This window comes from Oryzias melastigma, linkage group LG3, assembly GCF_002922805.2.
Source record: "Oryzias melastigma strain HK-1 linkage group LG3, ASM292280v2, whole genome shotgun sequence".
Classification (NCBI taxonomy): Eukaryota; Metazoa; Chordata; class Actinopteri; order Beloniformes; family Adrianichthyidae; genus Oryzias; species Oryzias melastigma.
In genome coordinates this window covers 14,131,846-14,151,073 of record NC_050514.1, presented here as the reverse complement: position 1 = coordinate 14,151,073, position 19,228 = coordinate 14,131,846, and the positions used below count along the sequence as shown (strand labels likewise).

Here is a 19,228-nt window from a genome sequence, read left to right as displayed (position 1 = left end):
TTCATGAAGTTGTCTTTACTATAACAGACTTTCAACCTTATTTTTACATGAAAGACAGTTGTTGTGTCATGGTGCCTCTGTCAGTCTCCTCCCCCTCTCCACTCTCCCCTCCTCTCCACCTGGCTGCTGATCATCCCCAGCTGCAACCACTCATCTCGTCTCCTCACCTGCCTACTTAAGGAGCTCCAGGACCTTCATTCCCCGCCAGTCCGTTGCCCCTGATGGTGCATATTCGGCCACCTCGTCTACGCCACAGTCTTGCCACGTTTTTGCCGAGACTCTGTCTAAATACCTCTCTCACTCTCTCTCAGGAATCTCCTACCTCGAGTGGTTGCATGTTTTTCCCCACTTCCGGATCTCCAGTCGGGTCTCCTTCCACGGTCACACCACGAGCCTCTGCCTCTGCTTCACGTTCCTGCGTCCAAGACGGCCATCTCCCTCTTGGAGGACAAGATCGCCTACTACGCCTCCAACCTCTGCCTCCTGCTCGGAGCCTGCTTCCTGTCCTGTTCAGGACCCAACCTTCTCACCACATTATTAAAATTATTGCCTTCCACACTAGACCTCTGCTGTGTTTCTTCCGGGTTCCAGCGTCTGGGTCGCTACGTGTTCTGTAGTCATGACATGTTGCTTTTTTTATCTTGAACACTAAAGGAAAAAAAAAAAAACAGCTGGCCCAGAGCGACTATAGTATAAGTGGGATAATGCCTTTCCATCTGTCCATTATCAGAAATGAATGGATTTCATAGAAATAAGAGTCTGACCTGATTAGGCCTCTGCATCTCACCTGCCTCACCTTATTAAGAATTACCCCTTACATGATAGATAACATTTTTAGATTTAAAATCTATCACAAAAAATCATTATTTTGTCAATAATAATTAATCTGAACTACACTGAAAGCTTAGTTTAACGTCAGGTTTTTTCCTCATATGACCCTCCATTCTTAAGAGCATTTCAATCAGGCTTGAGCTTGAGATCGTTGTCATAAGAAAACAATTTTATTCTCTTCTTCTTTCGTAAGTCTGATGTTCTCTGAATTTGTATCCTATTTTTAGAAAAAAATTGCTTTTCAGGCAGATTATGTGACATTTGACCTTAAATATGTTCAAAGGGCAGAAAACCTAATGTTAGAGTCAATGAATATTGGATTTCAAAGCTCTAGTGCAGAAAAAAAAAAAAAAAACAAGTCCACTAACAAAATGTGGAAGAACTGAATACTGCCCAATGTAAGGAGTTATTTAAAACTCATAGATAGATATAGAGAAAAGCCCCAAATATTGACACCATTTTTCAGGTAATATTTTTAAAAAGTTCAACCCTATTAGTCTAAACCAATAAGTCTTCAGGACTTACTTTGAACAGATTGATCTACATGGAAAATCAAGGTATACATGGAATTTTATTAACTAGCAAACAGTACGGGTGTATGAAGGATGTTGTTGAATTGTGTAATATAAAATACATATTTTATTTTATTTGAAAAATATATATATATTAATTATTAGGCATTTTGAATGGTAAAAGGTAACACTGTCACACACAGATACACTGAAGTTGTGGTGGCCAGATTAATTAAAACTTGATCTTGTTTGACTGTAAGTATGGTTAAGTGCAATTATGCCCATTAATAAATTATAATCTAACCTCCTTTATGGCATAATCCAGATGTCAGTAACCAGTGGTATAGGACTTAATATGCTCGAGACCAGGTTTGGTGGCAGAAACTTAAACATTTAAAGAATTATCTTAAAGGGGCCACACTAGGATTTTCTTCACCATTTTAGAGTGAACTATACTCATATATATGATCATATATTACCTTTGGAACACTAAAAACCAAATTATTTATGAAATATCAGTCATTTTTCATGAGTTTTTCTCTACCATGAAGTAAAATGATTGATTCCTGAAGCTCCGCCTGCTGCTGCATGGGGCTCCGCCCATTTCATGACTTCCACCTAGAGTCTTTCTTCATTTCTCCCATGAAAATAAACAGTTTTCAGTATCTGCCCTTAGTGGCTCGGCCATCACTACACTGATTCACAACACAAATACACTCATCTGAAAAACCAAAGTAAAACGCTCAACCCTCATACTATGTTATTAATTAGTTGAAAAACTCTTTCTTTTATGCATGTTCTGTTTAGTTTCATGATTTTTTTGTACCCTCACAAACACAAAAATCCTCAGAATAAGAAATAACCCGGACCAGATTAATACTTTTTCTTCTATCTCAAGTATTGTCACAACACGTCTGTACTTAGGTTTCCATTTAAACGTCTGTTGTATTTTTCCATATTGAAAGGACACAAGAATGTGTGGGACCACAATACTTGCATTGAACGATGCTGTAAATTGTATGAAGCTGCAAGGCCACAAATTTCATTTAAACTTTTTTTTTTCTCAACAAGCCCAGTGAAGGTGTGAATGTGGCATGAAATGAGGTACAGAAGCAGGGCCAATTGATATTTAATTAATGTTAGGCCTGACTGGAGGGCCCAGGCTCATCTGCTGTGTGTCTCATCCAATATGCATGATTTACAAGTGGGCTTCTTGCCACAGCATACTTTTCACGCAATAAGGACCATCAGTGTGAGGTGGTGTACACTGCCAGCATACAGAAAAAGCAAGCATCCTGCAGAAATACTCACTAAATCTTGACAACTGGGATTTGGATTGCACCACCAGACAGAACATTTAAATTCATTCTGGCCAAACCTATCTGAGCATTTATAGCAATCGAATCTCAAAGGAATTTCAAGTACTTGCACTTTCTTTTGGCCGAACCGGCTGGAGAATTTCTGTAATGAGGCATCTGTAATCTGATCTAAAATATTTAGAAGGGGGTTCTCATTGGTTGTGGAGCAGTGGATCAGATCTACACCTTACACAGAGTGCTTGAGGGATCAAGCTTTGTGGATTTGGAGTAGGTGGTCCATCTTGTCCCTCGTAGATTTCTATAGGAGGTACTCTGGGAATTCGGGGTCTGGGCACTCCTACCTTTCATTATCAAGAAAAGTGGCTCAGAAATGTCTTTGAGATGCTTCTTCTACATGTCCCTGGAGAGGTATTCTGGGCATGTCACTGAGGGGTATATCTACTAGTTGACCTGGAAGCACCTCAGTTAGGGTCTCTTTGGGCAGAACTTGAGGAAATGTAGTGATGAGGGAGTTCTAGCTTCTCTGCGTAGACTGTTGGCCCTATCAACCGGCTGAATGGATATTTGGAAGATTAGCTTAGCAAGCAAGTCTGCTGTTTAATGAGAAACTGAACTGCAGAAAACATTTTAAGAAAATACTTACATACTTTGAAGGAGTAAATGATACTTTGCTTCTTGGAAACAGGTGAAATTCACTGATTGAACTTGTATTACTGTTATGTAGATATTACCTGCTACATTCTGCAGGCTCCAGGATGGCCCAAAAAGGGATAAGCAGGTTTGAAAAATAGATAGATGGACATAAAGTATTCCCTTGTTTATCATGGGAGTTACATTCTAAAAATAACCTGCAATAGGTGAAATCCACAAATGAGGATTAAAGATGTTTTAGGCAGTAAAACCTCAATTATACTTTTCTCTGATAGACATGAACATTGGCACTCGGGATCGGTGATACTGGGAATTTGGGTATCAGTCTAATATTAAGTAATTACTGGGCTAGATATCGATACAGATACTGATACTTTTCCCATGAAATGTTGTGATTATAGAATACTTTTGGAAATACACAATTTTTACTTAATTGTATAATAAGACACAGGACTGAGAGCTAATAACCTAATTTGTTACCTAATAACAAAATCTCAACTGAACATGCATCAAATATAGAACATGTATATTAGTAATGGCATAATCCAATAATAATAATAATTTATATTACAGTAGTGCTAAATTTAAAAAAATCTACGATGTAACAAAAATTCAAAAAACACCACCACAAACATATATTTAAAAATAAAGGTAGTCATGAAATAACAGTCACTTGTCACAAAGTCACAGTGATGCCAGATTGGGCAGTTTTTCGCTCAAATTGGGCCTTTTTTTGCCCAACCTGGCAACACTGCAGAAAGCTAGACACCACGCTTTGATCTTGCATGAACTTCATAAATAAATCTAGTTACTTTACTGAATGTATTAAAGAAAAACTGTGATGAAAGTATTGAAAGTATCGATCTCATCATGCTAGGATCGATACTTCACCTTGGTATTGATCCATCCATCTCTAATTTTCACACTTTTTTTCCTCTCGTTTAAGCTCTCAAAGTTCAAACATTTGTAGAAAAAAAAGGCTAGCATTATACTGTATAATGTAAGCAAAAATTTGCTCAAGACAAAAGATTTTTGCAGATTTGCTAAGCTGAACAAGACACAGAAGAGGTTGCTTTAAGTGGTCAGCAACCAATCAGAATGCAGAACATGATACACTTTAAAAAAAAATTATGTGAAAGGTCAACGACAATTTAGTAAGGGACAACTGTCCTTTAAAAAGTCTTAACTCAGAAGTCAAATTAAGATATTTTATAAATGTCATGATTTTAGAAAAATCTATATTATTTAAAAATAAAAATCCACAACTTTTTGGTTTATGACAAGTACATTGTTGATTTAAAATTCGTTAATATTGTCTCAGAGAGTGGAAAAAAATAATTCAAGTGAAAGACGTTTATTTGAGAAAGAAAGCAAAAGAAAAAGTTTCGAAATTTTGAATGTTAGTTTATAATATGAGCATTTTGTACTATTGTAGCCTCTGACATTTCTAATTTTTCTCCAATTCAGTCTTCCATCCTAAAACTTTTGTGTTTTACACTCACTAAAAGAAACGACAACAATGTCTGGCCCAAAAAAAAAAAAAATGTCAACAATCAAACTTTGTAAGTTTTATATGTGAGAGAAACAGAAGAGAAGATGAAAAAGAACAGAGAAAATCCACTTGATTTCAAAATAAAACAGTATTGTAATCTCATAAATCCTGTAAAAAAGACAAGATTTAAACCCTCCTGAAAGTAAGGTAAAGTCAAAATTGCAAATAGTGCAAAACCATTAAGTATAGCGTGTGAGACTGTGGCTGGTGTGTTTAGTTTTCACACAGTTCATGTCCTTAAGTGTGAAATAGATGTAGGTCCCAGTTGCATTTCCCTTCAAACTTTAATAAGAGCTAACCACTACTGCCCATGCAAAAACAACTTGAAACTCACAGAATTAAAGGTTTAACTGTAATTTTCAATGCAAATTGAATGTGGCAGCAATTATAAAAAGCTTGACCCCATTTAGATTATCTATCTATTGGACGTCATCTAACTCCCAGGCAGAAAGATGATAATATTTGACCATGAAAGTGTTTTATTAGTGCAAGGGCTTCCAAATAATAATGCAGTTTACATTAAAAAAATTTATTTAATTGTTTTTAAAAAAGCAAAATGATTTCATTCATAAACACACTATTACTATTTTAATAAAAATGTTCTCTGATCTCAATTCTTCTTAAATTCTATTGTCCACTAAAGCTTACTACTTAACCGTTACACTATTTTCTAACAATAATTTTTAAAATTGAAAATTCAATGAATGCTAGTTCATTAATTATTCAACTAAAGCCTCAGGAAGCTGTGACCTCTAGTTACAGGGCTAGTTACAGTGATTTAGTTACAATGATGATCCATACCTACATTTAAATTTTTTTTGAATGAGAGATTATCCTTTACAACAAATTAGTGGGCCTCACATTCCTTCCTCAGCTAATGTCCATTGAATGATCATTTCTCTTTCTTGGGCTATCCATCAGCCCACTCACATTGTCCGTGTTACATTAAATAAATGCCTGGCTTTTCTCAGGAGTCCACAGCAGCGTTATTAAACTGCCTACCTGGATTACGAAGATAGATCTCCTCCAAAGTTTGGAGCCACGGCAAACCGGGGTTACCAATAAATGCAGAACATAGAAGAATTGCTTGTGCAGACAAACGTAAAAAACAATGGAAAAAGGCTGCACACAGCTGACTGCGTTCTTATTTTGACAAAGGGCAAGCGAACAAGATAGAAATGTAAGCAGACAACAGTTCAGGGACTTTGACCGTAACACAATGGGAAAGCTAAACAGTTTGAATATATGAAGACATGACATTGAATGCAAAAAAAAACTCCTGCAGAAACAATTGGAAAGTATTTATGTAGTCCTTTCTAGCTTTATAGAGTACAGCTAAAGTACCTTTTCACAGCAAGCTATTCAGAACACACACACACATTCACCCAGACTACAATCTATTTCACATATACTGACACTTTTTAGGCTAGCAAAAATATTTCTGTTCCTTGAAACTCAAAATCTTTGGGGTTGTCGTTACCACACACCATATTGACTGCTTTCAAACACACGAGTTGTGCCGGTATTCATTCACTACTCACAACATAGTGTGTCATATAGAGCAATCACCATGTTGTAGTACTGTACGAATCTATGATTTCAAAATTGAACGCCCTAGAAAATCCCCCAAAAGCCTCTGCAACAAACCAGTTAGAATCTATACTTTTCAAGGTTGGCGAATATGGACCACAATAAAAAAAATAAAAAAATGTTTACTTTTTTAAAACACAGTGAATTCATAAAGAGTTTTCATAAAATGCTCATACTTATGATGTTTTTACTTTAGGAAATCTGTGATCTCATATTTGTTGTTTAAAAACAATAGTGACCATAGTGTAAGAATTGATTTAAAAATTTATGGCATTTGATAGTCCCGCAGTAATTGTATGCTCTTGTTTGTGTGGATTTGCTTTACTTCCTGTACTTTAATTGTCTTGTTTTCAAAAGTTTCTGAACTAAATTAGTTTATTTCAGCCACGATACTTTTGACATTTGACAATGTATTTTATATCAGCTGTGGACCTTTTGCTTTATGTAAGGTTTACTTCCTGTCAGTGTTCACACCTGGTTTGAGTTAATTATCACAGATGTTTCTAGTTTGTCATTATCTTCAGCTAATATTTAATATCCTCTGATTTTATTTATTTGTTTCCTGGTCAATGTTGCTGAATTGTGAATTCTAAAACGTACATACTTTTACTTTTACTCATTTGTTATAAATTCATAAAATTGATACTTTGACAGAGTTTGCTTTCATTTCTTGAATTGTTTTCTAGCTTTTACTGTTTACGTTAATCCCTTACTTAGTTTTATTTGTGTGTCTTCTTGCCTCACACTTTAACTGGCTAAAACAAACTCTTGAAAGCTTTATCAAATTAGGAATATTAACAAAAAAATTCTTAAAAACACAAATAATAAAGAGTACTCAAACTGCGAGACACAGAAAAAAACAGTACATTAAATGACAGCCATATTTCATAATCCAGATACATGAAAACACTTTATATAATAAGTATTGTGTAATAGCCTGCATTCGACAATGCATCAGCTATGCAGTAGCTGTCTAAAAGGAGCAGTCTTCTGCCTCACAGTCATGATCACGTCTGCTTGCCAATTTCCCACCAGGCCTAGGTGACAAGCGTGTGGATGTCAAGCGTGATAATGGATGATTCTAATGGTCAAGCCTGGACCGCACATTAGAACTCAGGTCGATTCTCAGTATTGCACACAGGAAGCGTTGCCAACAATCAATGAGAGGCTAATGTGCAAAAAAAGGAGTATGTTGAATGTCAGTGTTACCGATCAATAACTATTCATTTTCACCAACCACATTTCCACAAAGACGACACCTAATATTGTGTGATTAGGTAATTACCATCCCCAATTAAGGATCTGTGACACTTGGCAATAAACGTGAGATGGAAAACATCTGCCAAAAGGTGTTAATGGATATATGTGCCAGTCTCAGATCGACAGTAGGGAGATGGATCTTGATGACTGCAAACTGTTGGACGCCAGCAGTACCGGCAGGAGTCAGATAATCCTCTCTCCATCTCCATAGCAGCAGAGATAATGGATGTCCATCCTCTCAGATTCTGCCCTAACAGGAATCCCCAACTCCAAAGGGGAAAGAGCGCAGACACTTTACACTACTGGAGCTAAATATTTGGAAACAGCTTGTTTGTGAGATAAAGAAGAAAACCCAGCAAAAAAGTTAAACTGTGTAAAATTAGATTAATTATGTTGGTTTTGTTTAGTTATTTTCAAACGCCTCTTATGCTCTTTAATACTTTAAACTAAAAAAAAAAAAAAATAAGGCTCACTGATGTTTTTAGGAGTTGAAACGATGGAAGATTGAAGATTATTCTAAAAAGGAACAAAATGACATGTTTCCTAATCCCTCTAATCCATCTTAAACTATAGCACATATTTGACTCCAGGCCAGCAGGAAAACCAGATGCTCAGATAAGATTTGACAGAAAATCTGAATGTCTCACTCAAACTATCACGAAGCCTTCAACAAAACATTGCAAATAAAGAAATTAAGATAGAATAGAATAGAATAGTCTTTATTTGTCATTGCACACATGCACAATGAAATTAAAAAGCAATCCCCTTTTTTAGGCCTAGAAAGCAATAATGCTATAATATAAGGTGAAGCATAAAAGTAAAAACAAAGTACAAGAGCTAGATTAAAATTATATTCCTATGAAAATATATAAATGTACCGGTATATATAAATACTAAAATAATAAATGATAAACAAATAAAACCAACCAACTTGTCCCATTCTGTGTACATCAAACATACTATTGCACAGACAAATCTTATATTTGAATATTTTAAAATGCCAGAAAATGTAAACTTGTTCCTGTTGAACCTAAAATACAATACAATCAAATTGATATAAATTTGAATATGACAACCATTTGTTATATTCAACATTAAAAGTCAAACTTTTTTAATCTATACTTTTAAAAGATGTATTGCATTATCTTTCATTGTGCCTTTTAAAATAGCTTGTCATGTGGCAACATCAGGTCTCTGGTTCATGAAGACCCAATCTAATCAAAATTGTGTTTTAAAAATGTTCTTGTAGCATTTTTTTTTAAATAATGGAGGACATACATAAAATAATTTAAGATTTAAACTACATTTCGGTGTATTTCTTTATTCAAATCACGAAGGATCAGGATCAGATAAAAACCTGTGGTTTGAAAAACTTTAGATTTGTGATGCAGCAGCAATGGTGGGTGGGACAACGTTTTCCTGCTGAGCTCCAACTCTCCACTTGCAGATGAATATATCCATTAACATCTAAGCTGGCATCTGGCTCAAAACTGTGCGGCTCGCCGTTCTGTTTTTGCTACGCTAATGTTTGCTTGGGATTGTGATGGGCTGCAAGCTAGCAGAAAAGAGCCAACTTCCATGCCACCAGTCCTGCCCACAACTCAGACGTAAATTTATGATGAACTCTGCAGAAACTATGTCTTAAAAACATTTTTGTGAGTTTTATGGTTTTTTTGTGATTTTAGCTAAAAACTGGAAAATTATAATTAAAAGACCACATTTTACAATAGATAAAATGTAGTTTGAGTAAGACTTTAAACTTTACTAGACAAAAGATGATTTTCTAACTGCTTACTTCTGCAGTCCAATATTCACTCGCTTCATTTCTGTTTTCCATTTGTGGTTAGAAAGATTAAGAGGTCACATTTTACTAGAATATGCTTGATCAATAAGCAATAAAATAATTAAAACTAAAGTCACAAACATTTTCTTTTTGCTATTTAAGATGGAAACTGGTGGACGTGTGATCACACTATTAGCAAAAATAAAATGTTTTTGCATGTTTTGTGCTGGGTGGGCTTCATTTTGCTTGAGCATATGGAAGGCAGGATTGGGGTCCATTTTTTCTCTTACAACTGAGTTTTATGGATTTGTATCACTGTCGTCTTATCTAACAGCAGATGAGCTCATGCCCAAACGAGAGCGGGGTGTCTGCTTTCAAACACGTTGGGAACATGTGGAAAGAAGCCTCTCCTGTGGTCAAAAGTCAAATCCTCCCTGTCAGTTATTGGGGACTTTGATCTTGTGTGGATCTGTCTAAATGCATGGACTGCACTCGTTTAAATAAGTCTCTTATATCCAACCAAAACATGTAAGGCATAAATTACAGTCAAGGATTGAATTGTAGGCATTTTGTCTCAATATTATTCAGTGATCTTAAAATTGTTGTAAATAAAACAACATGGTATTCCAGTCTAATAATACGTCTGTCTTGGTAATGGTTAGTCATCAGTGTTGAACTTTTACAGTTACAATTTTTGTGACAACAGATAAAGGGAATAACCTTGTAAGATCAAGATTAGTCAGTCTCCAATCACCTGTCTGCTGCACCACTCCTATTATTTCCACAAATGGACTTCTCTTTGATTTCTAATTTTACCATCTGTTTCTTAAATTATATTGGGGTTGGTGTCCAAAAAGCATTCATGGTCTGTTTTCCTTTGGTAAATTTTGACATAGTTGACCTGGAAATACTCAGAACCGCAGTATTAATCTTAAATTGTTTTATATGTGTCCTCCATTGTGAAAAAAATGCTACACGAACATGTTAAAACCACCAAAAATACAATTTTCATTGGAGTGGGTCTTTAATGGTTGCTGTATAAAATCACACTCAGTTGATAAAGTGCATCTTACACATAAAACAACGTCCCGTTTCAGTTCTGAATCATGTTTTAGCCCCATCAAGGTAAACAACGAACCCGAATACAAATTAAGTTCTTCTTTTTTTTGAACAAGTAAATCAAATTCTCAAAATGTAACCCACAGCAATTTCTTTTAAGCTCCAGTCAAACATACGTGCGTGTTGCACACAATACTTTGCCAATTAGATAACTGTGATTTGAGAAAAGTGAGACTTTTTATCCTCTGAGATCTCCGCACAGTGTTGTCACATTCAATCACTCTGTTCTGGAAAATGAGTAATTGTCGATCTTGAGGATAAAAAAGAAGAACAGCATTCCCACTGGGGGATCATAGATCACAAACACATCTACTCTCTGATATTTAACGAGATAGGACTGCATGGGTGTAATCCTGTTGACACTGTACACTCTCTGCTTCAGATAGTTATCGCCGTTTAATCTTCTGTCCTGCTCCTACAGTTTCTGCATCTCAAGAGAATGGAAGTTTTTCTTTTTAAATAAAGTAATATAACTGTCTAATTTTACATCGAAGGGTGTGAGTTCAGAAATGGACTTTTCTTACTAAAAAACAGCTACATTTATAGTTAAACTTAACATTTAAGAACCCAGAGCTGGGTCATGAACAATCAATAGGTTGGGGCCATTGACTGTATGGGAGAACTGGACTGAGTATGTGTGGCATCACCCATCGAAAAGGGCTTACTTACAATTTCAACGAAATTAAGTAAATTCAGTTGCCTTTTTTGCAATATGGCGGTTGCCATGTTGGAATCAGAAATCATCAGGGAGCTGTGATTGGTCAGAGTCGCTTTGAGTCAACATTTCTATGGCAACTCCTCTCTCCAATCAGGAGTGAGCTTGTTAAAAGACCACACCCCTTCCACTGACAGTGAGATCAGGAAAACCTGTCAATCAAATGCTTCAAACGTTCAACAAAACACCACCTACTTTTATTGAGGCATCTGATTGGCCAGTTTATAATTTGAATAACTTGTGCTACAACAAAAATATTGTTGAACATATTAAAAAAGCGGAGGAAGAATGGTTATTCTGACAAATTTAATGACTGAGTAACAGCTTCTCATTAGCAGTCCATGGGGCTTTGGATTTTTTGGGAACCTGCAGGTACTGTCAATTTGGAACGCGAGGAGGGAGGGGTCACTCAGTCCACTTTTCTTATACAGTCAATGGTAGGGGCACAGGGATCCCCCGCCTTCATTAGGTGTTGGTTCTGCAAATGGGTAAAGGCATCACAAAGTCAGCAGTGATTTGCTTGATGAAAGCGTCTCATCAGTGAGGGCCGATAGTAATTGGCAAGACTTGTTCCGTCTAACAGGAAAGTCATTAACTGAGGAATGAAAGGACCGTACAACAGAGCAACAGCAGGATACGGGGGGGAGCATTCACGGACACTCCTTGTTAAACCATGAAAATGTGCGGTTCACAGCTCCAAATACCCCACAGGGCTCCTCTGCTGTGTACTGTTAGAAGAAAAATGAGGCCACAGAGGCCATATGTAAACCAAAAAGATGATTGAATAGTGCTAAATAAACAAAAACAACATCGCAACAACTTGGTGTGGGAGGAAAATATGCCGTAAACACAATCTATTCATTTATAAGAGAGGGGTGATGATGTCTCATTCTGTTAGTGGTGCTTCTTGGCACACAATACGCCACCTTTTGCCAACTGAACATCATTTAAATGCAACACCAGTCTCTGCTGCCAACGGAACCTTTTATTCATTACTAAAGTCTTCTAATTCTCTTAAGGGTACCTCTAGAAAGGAAAGCATCCATTACAGCAGCTCCTGATCCCTTAATAAAAACGACAATGACTGTAAAGAAACTGATGCTAATCTTTATGTTTTATAACTTTACACCAACTAAACTCTCCTTAGTTTATAGAGCTCCTTTATGTAAACCGGCTCTATCTGCTCCTACTTCTCACTGAGGCAGTTTCATCCCACTGACATCAGGTCTATTCTGATTGGTTAGCCATGGCTAAAATGACCAAAACTAAACTAGACACTCCATGCTAACGTTCAAAAGGTTCACAGAATGACTAGTGAGCTCCTGCAAACGACAAAAGGAGAAAGACAGCTGTAATGTGGGAATATAATATATTTACTGTAGTAATATAATATTTCCAAAGGTAATAAATACAAATACATTGTCTACAATAAACAAACATGCATAACAAAACCTTTGTCATCTGTGTTGGTCACTTTTGGATGACTTTTCTTGTTTTACTCAGGGGTGGTTTAGTGTTTTTCAACACAAATTAAAAAAAAAAAAAAGGAAGCCGATGCTAAAAGTGGCTCTTTGGAAATGACAAAGTAAAGTGCAAGTTATGCTCTCCCACCAGTCCATTAATAAATACACTTCACTAAAAACACAAATATAAGCTCTAACAAATTCAAAAATAATTTGTAAAAGTACTGATGTTTAAAACAAAGGAATGCAGTTATAGGTTTTTGACACCAGAAATTTGCTCAACAGAATAAGTCAAAGTAGCCAAAAAATGCATAATGAAGAAGAAAAAATTATATATAAGTCACTCTGGAGTATAAGTTGCATTTTTCTGTCCCACATTAGTCAGAGAAAGAAAAAAAAATTCTCAATGAAAAAAAATATATCTTAAAGTTCAGGGGGATAACAATCAGATTTTCCTCCATGTTTGGTTTTTTACCCTACCCACTGATTAGTAGTGGTGGGCGTATCAATTTATGTATTAATAGTACCAAGGTGAAATATCCATACTATTGTGATGAGATCAATACTTAAGATACTTCAGTTGTAGTTTTTCTTCAATGAGTATAGTAAATAGCTTAAATTTACTTGAAAAGCCCATGCAAGCACAGGGTCTATCTATCTGCAGTGTTGCCAGATTGGACAAAAAATAGCCCAATTTGAGTAATAACCATCCCAATTTGTGTGGGAAAGAGCCCAATATGGCAACATTGTCTGTGTAAACATCACACCACTTCCTTACACCTTGCCCTGCTGTTTCCTTTGTTCATCGAAGTAAGTCATCAAAAAGCCACATATTTACATGCAATGGCAGGATTTTTGTTTTGTTTTGCTTATACTTTTATATTATTAAAGTGTTGCTTTTGTTGATTTTTTTTCACAAGTAACTTTAACATTTTACTTCTGATTTTATTATGGATGGATGGACGGAAATTTGTAGTGCTGCTAAACTTATGGTTTTGTTACATTTTTTTCCTTTTTTAATTTTCCACTAGGTACTGCTTTCTTCTTATTATAACAGTTTATGTAGTTATTAACATACATGTTCTAAATTTGATGTATGTTCAGTACAGATTTCTGTAATTAGCTAATAAACATTTTTATTTACGGAAAGTCTCTGTCCTGTGTTCCATTACACACTTAACTAAAAAAAATAAAAAAAAAAGTATTTATGAAATTATTCTATTATTCAACATTTCAAGAAAAAGTATAGGTATCGTTATTGGCAATAATAGCTCTGTAATAATTACATATTACAAATTTCCAGTATTTCCCACCGTTACTGATCAGACTGAGTGGCGATTCTTATTCTGTTTTGTTGTCAGTAACAAATATTGATACACACACAACAGTAGCCTCATAACAAATGCATGAGTTTATTTTATTTTTTTAAATCACATATAAATCTAAGCTGAGTCTAAGACTCATTCTAGTCTAAGAATTTGGGATAAACATCTGTGGATTCTGGTACGTTCAGGTTGTTAGGTAAAAAAAATCTCAACTGGACTCTGTCTGAGCTTCTATTGAAGTTGAGTCACTTCTTCTCCAAGAAGATCTTTCAGATCTAAAATACAGAAGAGGTACTTTATATACTTCTAGGAAAAAGGTGTTTAAGACATGGCCCCAAATTCTATGGGTTAGGAGATTAATAGGCTGAGAGCTTTTGAGTTGTTCTAAGTTCTTTAAGCCGTAGGTGAAGGGAGACGGTCATTAGCACTCTACAGCCTGGTCCGCTCCCCTGGGTAATTTGTTAGGTTTCCAGAGAGATGGTCATAGACGGACGGAAGATTGTTCCCGAGTCCACCATCTTTATTGGAATAGATGATAAGCCAGGTCCAGTTGACTATTCTTTTTTACTTTGATTTCTAGAATGAAGTCTTAATTTTTGCGCAAACTGACAAGTTTTTTTTTTTTTTTTTTTGTATTATTATCATGTCTAAGTTAAAAAAAACAACTCTGCTTAAGGCATTGACACTGCAAAACAGATGGTCCCTTCTAGAATCTGCCACCACAATCCCAGTAGGACTACTTTGATCGACCCACTGCTATCACCAGCTTTATTAAGACAGCTGGGCCTCAGGGCACAGTGGGATTTTAGGGCTTCACCTGTTCACAGAAATCAGGAATTAGCTCATGAGTGGGAGGTAGACAAAGTTAACAGCCACAGGTTGATAAAAGTGAAAGGATTTCTAGTGACTTTATTTGTTAACAGGAAACCAGGTAACACCTTGTGTTGTAGAATGATGTATTTTGTTTACCACTTTCTATGGTAATGATAGCAACAATTTATATCTAATGTGTCATGAAAACGTTGTGCTGAAACTTAATATCAATGGGTTGGAAGGATGTTTTATCTCAGGATTTCAGGCTTTTTCTTTAAAACTCATCAATTGTCAGCGAAGGTCAACACAGAACATCCGCTTGTGAAGATTCAGACACGTTGTTCATGTTAGGTGACTCAGATTTGCACCGGTTCACCTGACATGTCCTGCGCACGCCGCTGCATCTAAAGGTGCGCGCGCGTGTCCACGCAGCCTTGTGTATAGATGTGGTAGTGTGCATACGTTTGAAAAAGAGTGTGAGCCATGGGCTTTTGCAGCAGACACAGCCATTTCTTTTTTTCTGCCTGGCAGGGCACTCAGACAGAGAGAGGGGATGATGGGAGAGTGGTGCGTGGGTCTGCCAGGGCTGCTGATGCACATCTGAGGATGACCTTGGAGGTCTGAAGATGAAGGCTGAGTGAAATTTTAAGAGGACATGAAAAGGAAGGAGATGGAAACTTGCCTGTCATGTCACCATCCTGACAAGTGGTGTGAGTCATGCAAGTCAACTTTCATGTCCGGTAAGATCCAAAACATCACATTAGCAGGGACAAAAAGAAGATTAAAGTGGTATTCAACCGCAAAGCCCCTTTCTCCAAACATATTTCTGCAAATAATTATTTATGTTACACCAGCTGAAGTAGACAGGTAAGCAATTATTTATTTATTTTTTTTCCGTTTAAAGTAAAATAGGTTGTGCATTGTCTAAAGCAGAAGCCACAGAATAAATATATTGGATGTTGCAGCACATGTTGGTAGTAACTCATTTGTATATTCATGCTCAGAAAGTTACCAGTTACCAATTTGGTTATGACAAATATAAGTTGGTAACAACTGGATGGTTGCTACTATGTCAGACTCAAGGTGGGGACTCTTCAGAAAATAACTTACCTGAGGATCTGACAGTTTCTAGGCCTGTTGAGATTTTTAAATGTAAAATAAAGATGCATCTTCGCAACATAGCTCATTTTATCAACTTTGATGTTTATTTGGCTTTTAAGCATTTTACGGCTTTATGATTTATACATTTCTACTCTACTCTCTTTTAATCTATACAGTTCCTCCTCAAAGTATTAGCCACAATCATTTTATGCTTGTCTTTTGATTGTTGTTGCTTTTGTGTTTCATGACTAGGAGTTGAATTTTAACCCTGTAAAGCCCGCTAAATAAAAGAATTGGCAGAAATTTTAAAGATGTTTTAAAACCCTTAGATGAAATCCACAAAAAGCAAGGTTTTATTTATTTATTCATTTAGATATTGATAGCATCAATTATGATTCGTTGGGTGATTTGGTGAGTTTTTGCTCACAACAATGTTAATTTAAGATTAAAAAATATTAACATGAATGTTCAGAAAAAAGAAAAAAAAAACTTTATTTATACATTGTCTCAAATTTGTTTAACACATTTTTACCACAGTGTAACTGTATTTTAAAGAATAAAAATATCAACAAAGTTTGTATTGATTCAATGCAGCCATTAGTTGTTTAATAGAATACATTGTCACTATTGGGTCTTAAAACTGAGAAAAACTTTTCCCGCTAAAAGTGTTTCTGAGATTTAATGGAAGCAGCCATTTTGAAATGAGGAGATAAAGCCCTTCTACTGCCCCCAGTGGAATGAGGATGAACTACAAGGCAGTACAACTACAACCACAGTGGGTTTTTAAGGAAAGTTTTGATCCTTTTAATGAGACAGGGGTCTTAAAATATAAATGTGATACAAATGGGTTAATCTATGTATGTTTATGTATGTATTTTATGTCAAGCACCTTGTGTTCTACAGCATGTTGATGAATGGTGCTCTAAAAATAAAATGATCAATTGATTGATTATGTCAGACACTATTTTATGAACGTTTTTTATGATGGAGAAGGTAACATATGAGCAGATCATACCACCAAACACTATAAACAAATGAAAACATTATGCACTGCATGGGATTACAACTTCAGGAGTCACCAAAGCAACTCAGCTTTCACTGATTCCTACAGGTGGTTTGACAGAGATTTTTACGCAGAAAGGTGAGCAACTATTTATTGTTCTGTTGCATTACACCAGGCTTAATATGAGCCAACTGAAGGGTTTTTATTCTTAAATTGCTTATTAACAAAAATTAAAAAAGATTTTCTACAAATTTTGTTGTTGTGGTTTTGTATCACAAATCATATATCGCAGCGAAATAAATCAAGGTTTGCTTCTAACCATGGGAAAAATAAGATTTTGCATCCCTAATATTTACTTTTTTCTTCAAAGTAATGCAAAAAAAATGTTCATTTTCTTCTTTCATTTACAGTTTCTGCAGTTTATTTTTTGTTTGTTTGTATAGTTTTTCTTCCTACCCAGAGCAGAGTTTGAGTTTTAACATTGTTTATTTTGTTCTAATGTAGCTACTTTTGCAATATTTCTTTAAAAATAAGGTGACATTTTTAACTAGATGTATTAAAAGGTGCCATGAATGCATCAGGAGACATGTAATACAAATATCTGATAAAGTTTATAGTCACTTTTTCCTTTACTTCTTTACATATAATGTTCATCAAATGTAAAAATACTTTTCTAATAGTGAAAAATGCTAAAATAATTCTAAAAAATGAATTGAATAAAAGGTACACAACATGGCGCTGCTTAAACAGCAAAGCTCGAAGCCACGCAATACTAAAAGGATTTTTTTTTATAATTATTGAAGATTTTTATTAGAGTTTTAAATAATATTTTGAATAATGCAATGTTTGTCTTTTGCTACAGGGAAAATATTGCAAGTCTTAAACATTACACCTGACGGTGCACCAAAGGCAAGGAAGAAACTGGAAACCCAAAGACAAGACAGACATTAAAAGGACAGTCAGACTTGATTACCGAGCTATCAGTTCCTCAAATGAAGCATTCAGCATTTTTGCTTATTGACAAAGCAGACTTATGGAAATGTGCTGTATGTCTGACACCGAGGTGATTATTAAACAGTTCACACAATGATGTGTGCTTGCCCTTTTCATGGTTCATTAATACGATGAGATGTCCTTCCACACTGGAGCCGCAGCTCATTAAGCCAGCCATTAAATGATGCAAAGTATGAAAAAATGATTGAAAAACAGGAATGTGCCATTGTAGATAATGACATCTTACTGTAGTTAAAAAGCTAGGCTTCAAAAGACACAAGCACCTGGAAGGGAAATGATAAAGAAAATGCAAGGTTTCTACTATCTAACAATAAAAATGTCATTATGTTTACTGCAGCAAATCAAAAAGCAATTGCATTTGATTTTCATCCAACCGTGTTTGATTTAGAGCAGGGATGACGTCAAAAACTCTGAGGTTCTGCGTTTGTTCTGCTCAGAAATCTAATCTAAACTGGGGCCATATGCTAATAAAAAGCTGATATCATTCTGAATGAATAAACATGAACATATAAACAGGGGCGGAGCTAGAACATTCTATCGGGAGGGTAGGAGGGCAAAAGTCTTTGGATCAAAAAAACGTATTTCTAATATTTTTAATAATAATATAATTTTTATTTAATTTAAAAATATTGCTTTTTTATTTTCACGACTACATTTTGTTCATCCATGTCAACACAGCCATTTTTTTATGCAATTACAGTTGAGAACTAGATGCAAAAAGACGTTTAACATAATATCGCATACAATATATCAATCTCTACTTCAGAGAGAAAATATAGCTCATGGTTGCTGTCTTTAATCCTATAATTAGCACATTTAAGTGGTTACATAATGTTTTAATAAATGTTCATCTTTAAAACTAACTATAGATTTATGAAAAGTCCATTGCCTAATTATAGAACCCAACACAGGACATAAATACCAAATACACTTCACACATGCAGGCTCATATTTAACCCACTTTAGCTGTTTTAACCCCCACTTAACTGGTTAAAGTACATTTTGAAAATGTTAAGGCTACCAAAAATTATTAATAAAATAATGACTAATCAGAAGATAATTGCAACATTTAGACCTGGTTCCTTTTTGGTCCATCCATCCATCTTCTTGACCGCTTCATCCCGTTCGGGGTCGCGGGGGTGCCGGAGCCTATCCCGGCCACTGATGGGCGAAGGCG

At 35.6% G+C, this 19,228-nt stretch overlaps 1 protein-coding gene and 1 long non-coding RNA gene across 2 annotated transcripts in view; one reads left to right on the top strand and one right to left on the bottom strand.

Annotated features, from left to right (window-relative positions):
- Positions 1 to 19,228, bottom strand: part of gpc5a (glypican 5a) — a 142,625-nt gene that overhangs the window by 22,170 nt on the left and 101,227 nt on the right. The window lies entirely within an intron of this gene.
- Positions 49 to 556, top strand: LOC112161205. Its single transcript, XR_002921814.2, has 2 exons — positions 49 to 224; positions 312 to 556. It is a non-coding gene; the product is annotated as an uncharacterized LOC112161205 (long non-coding RNA).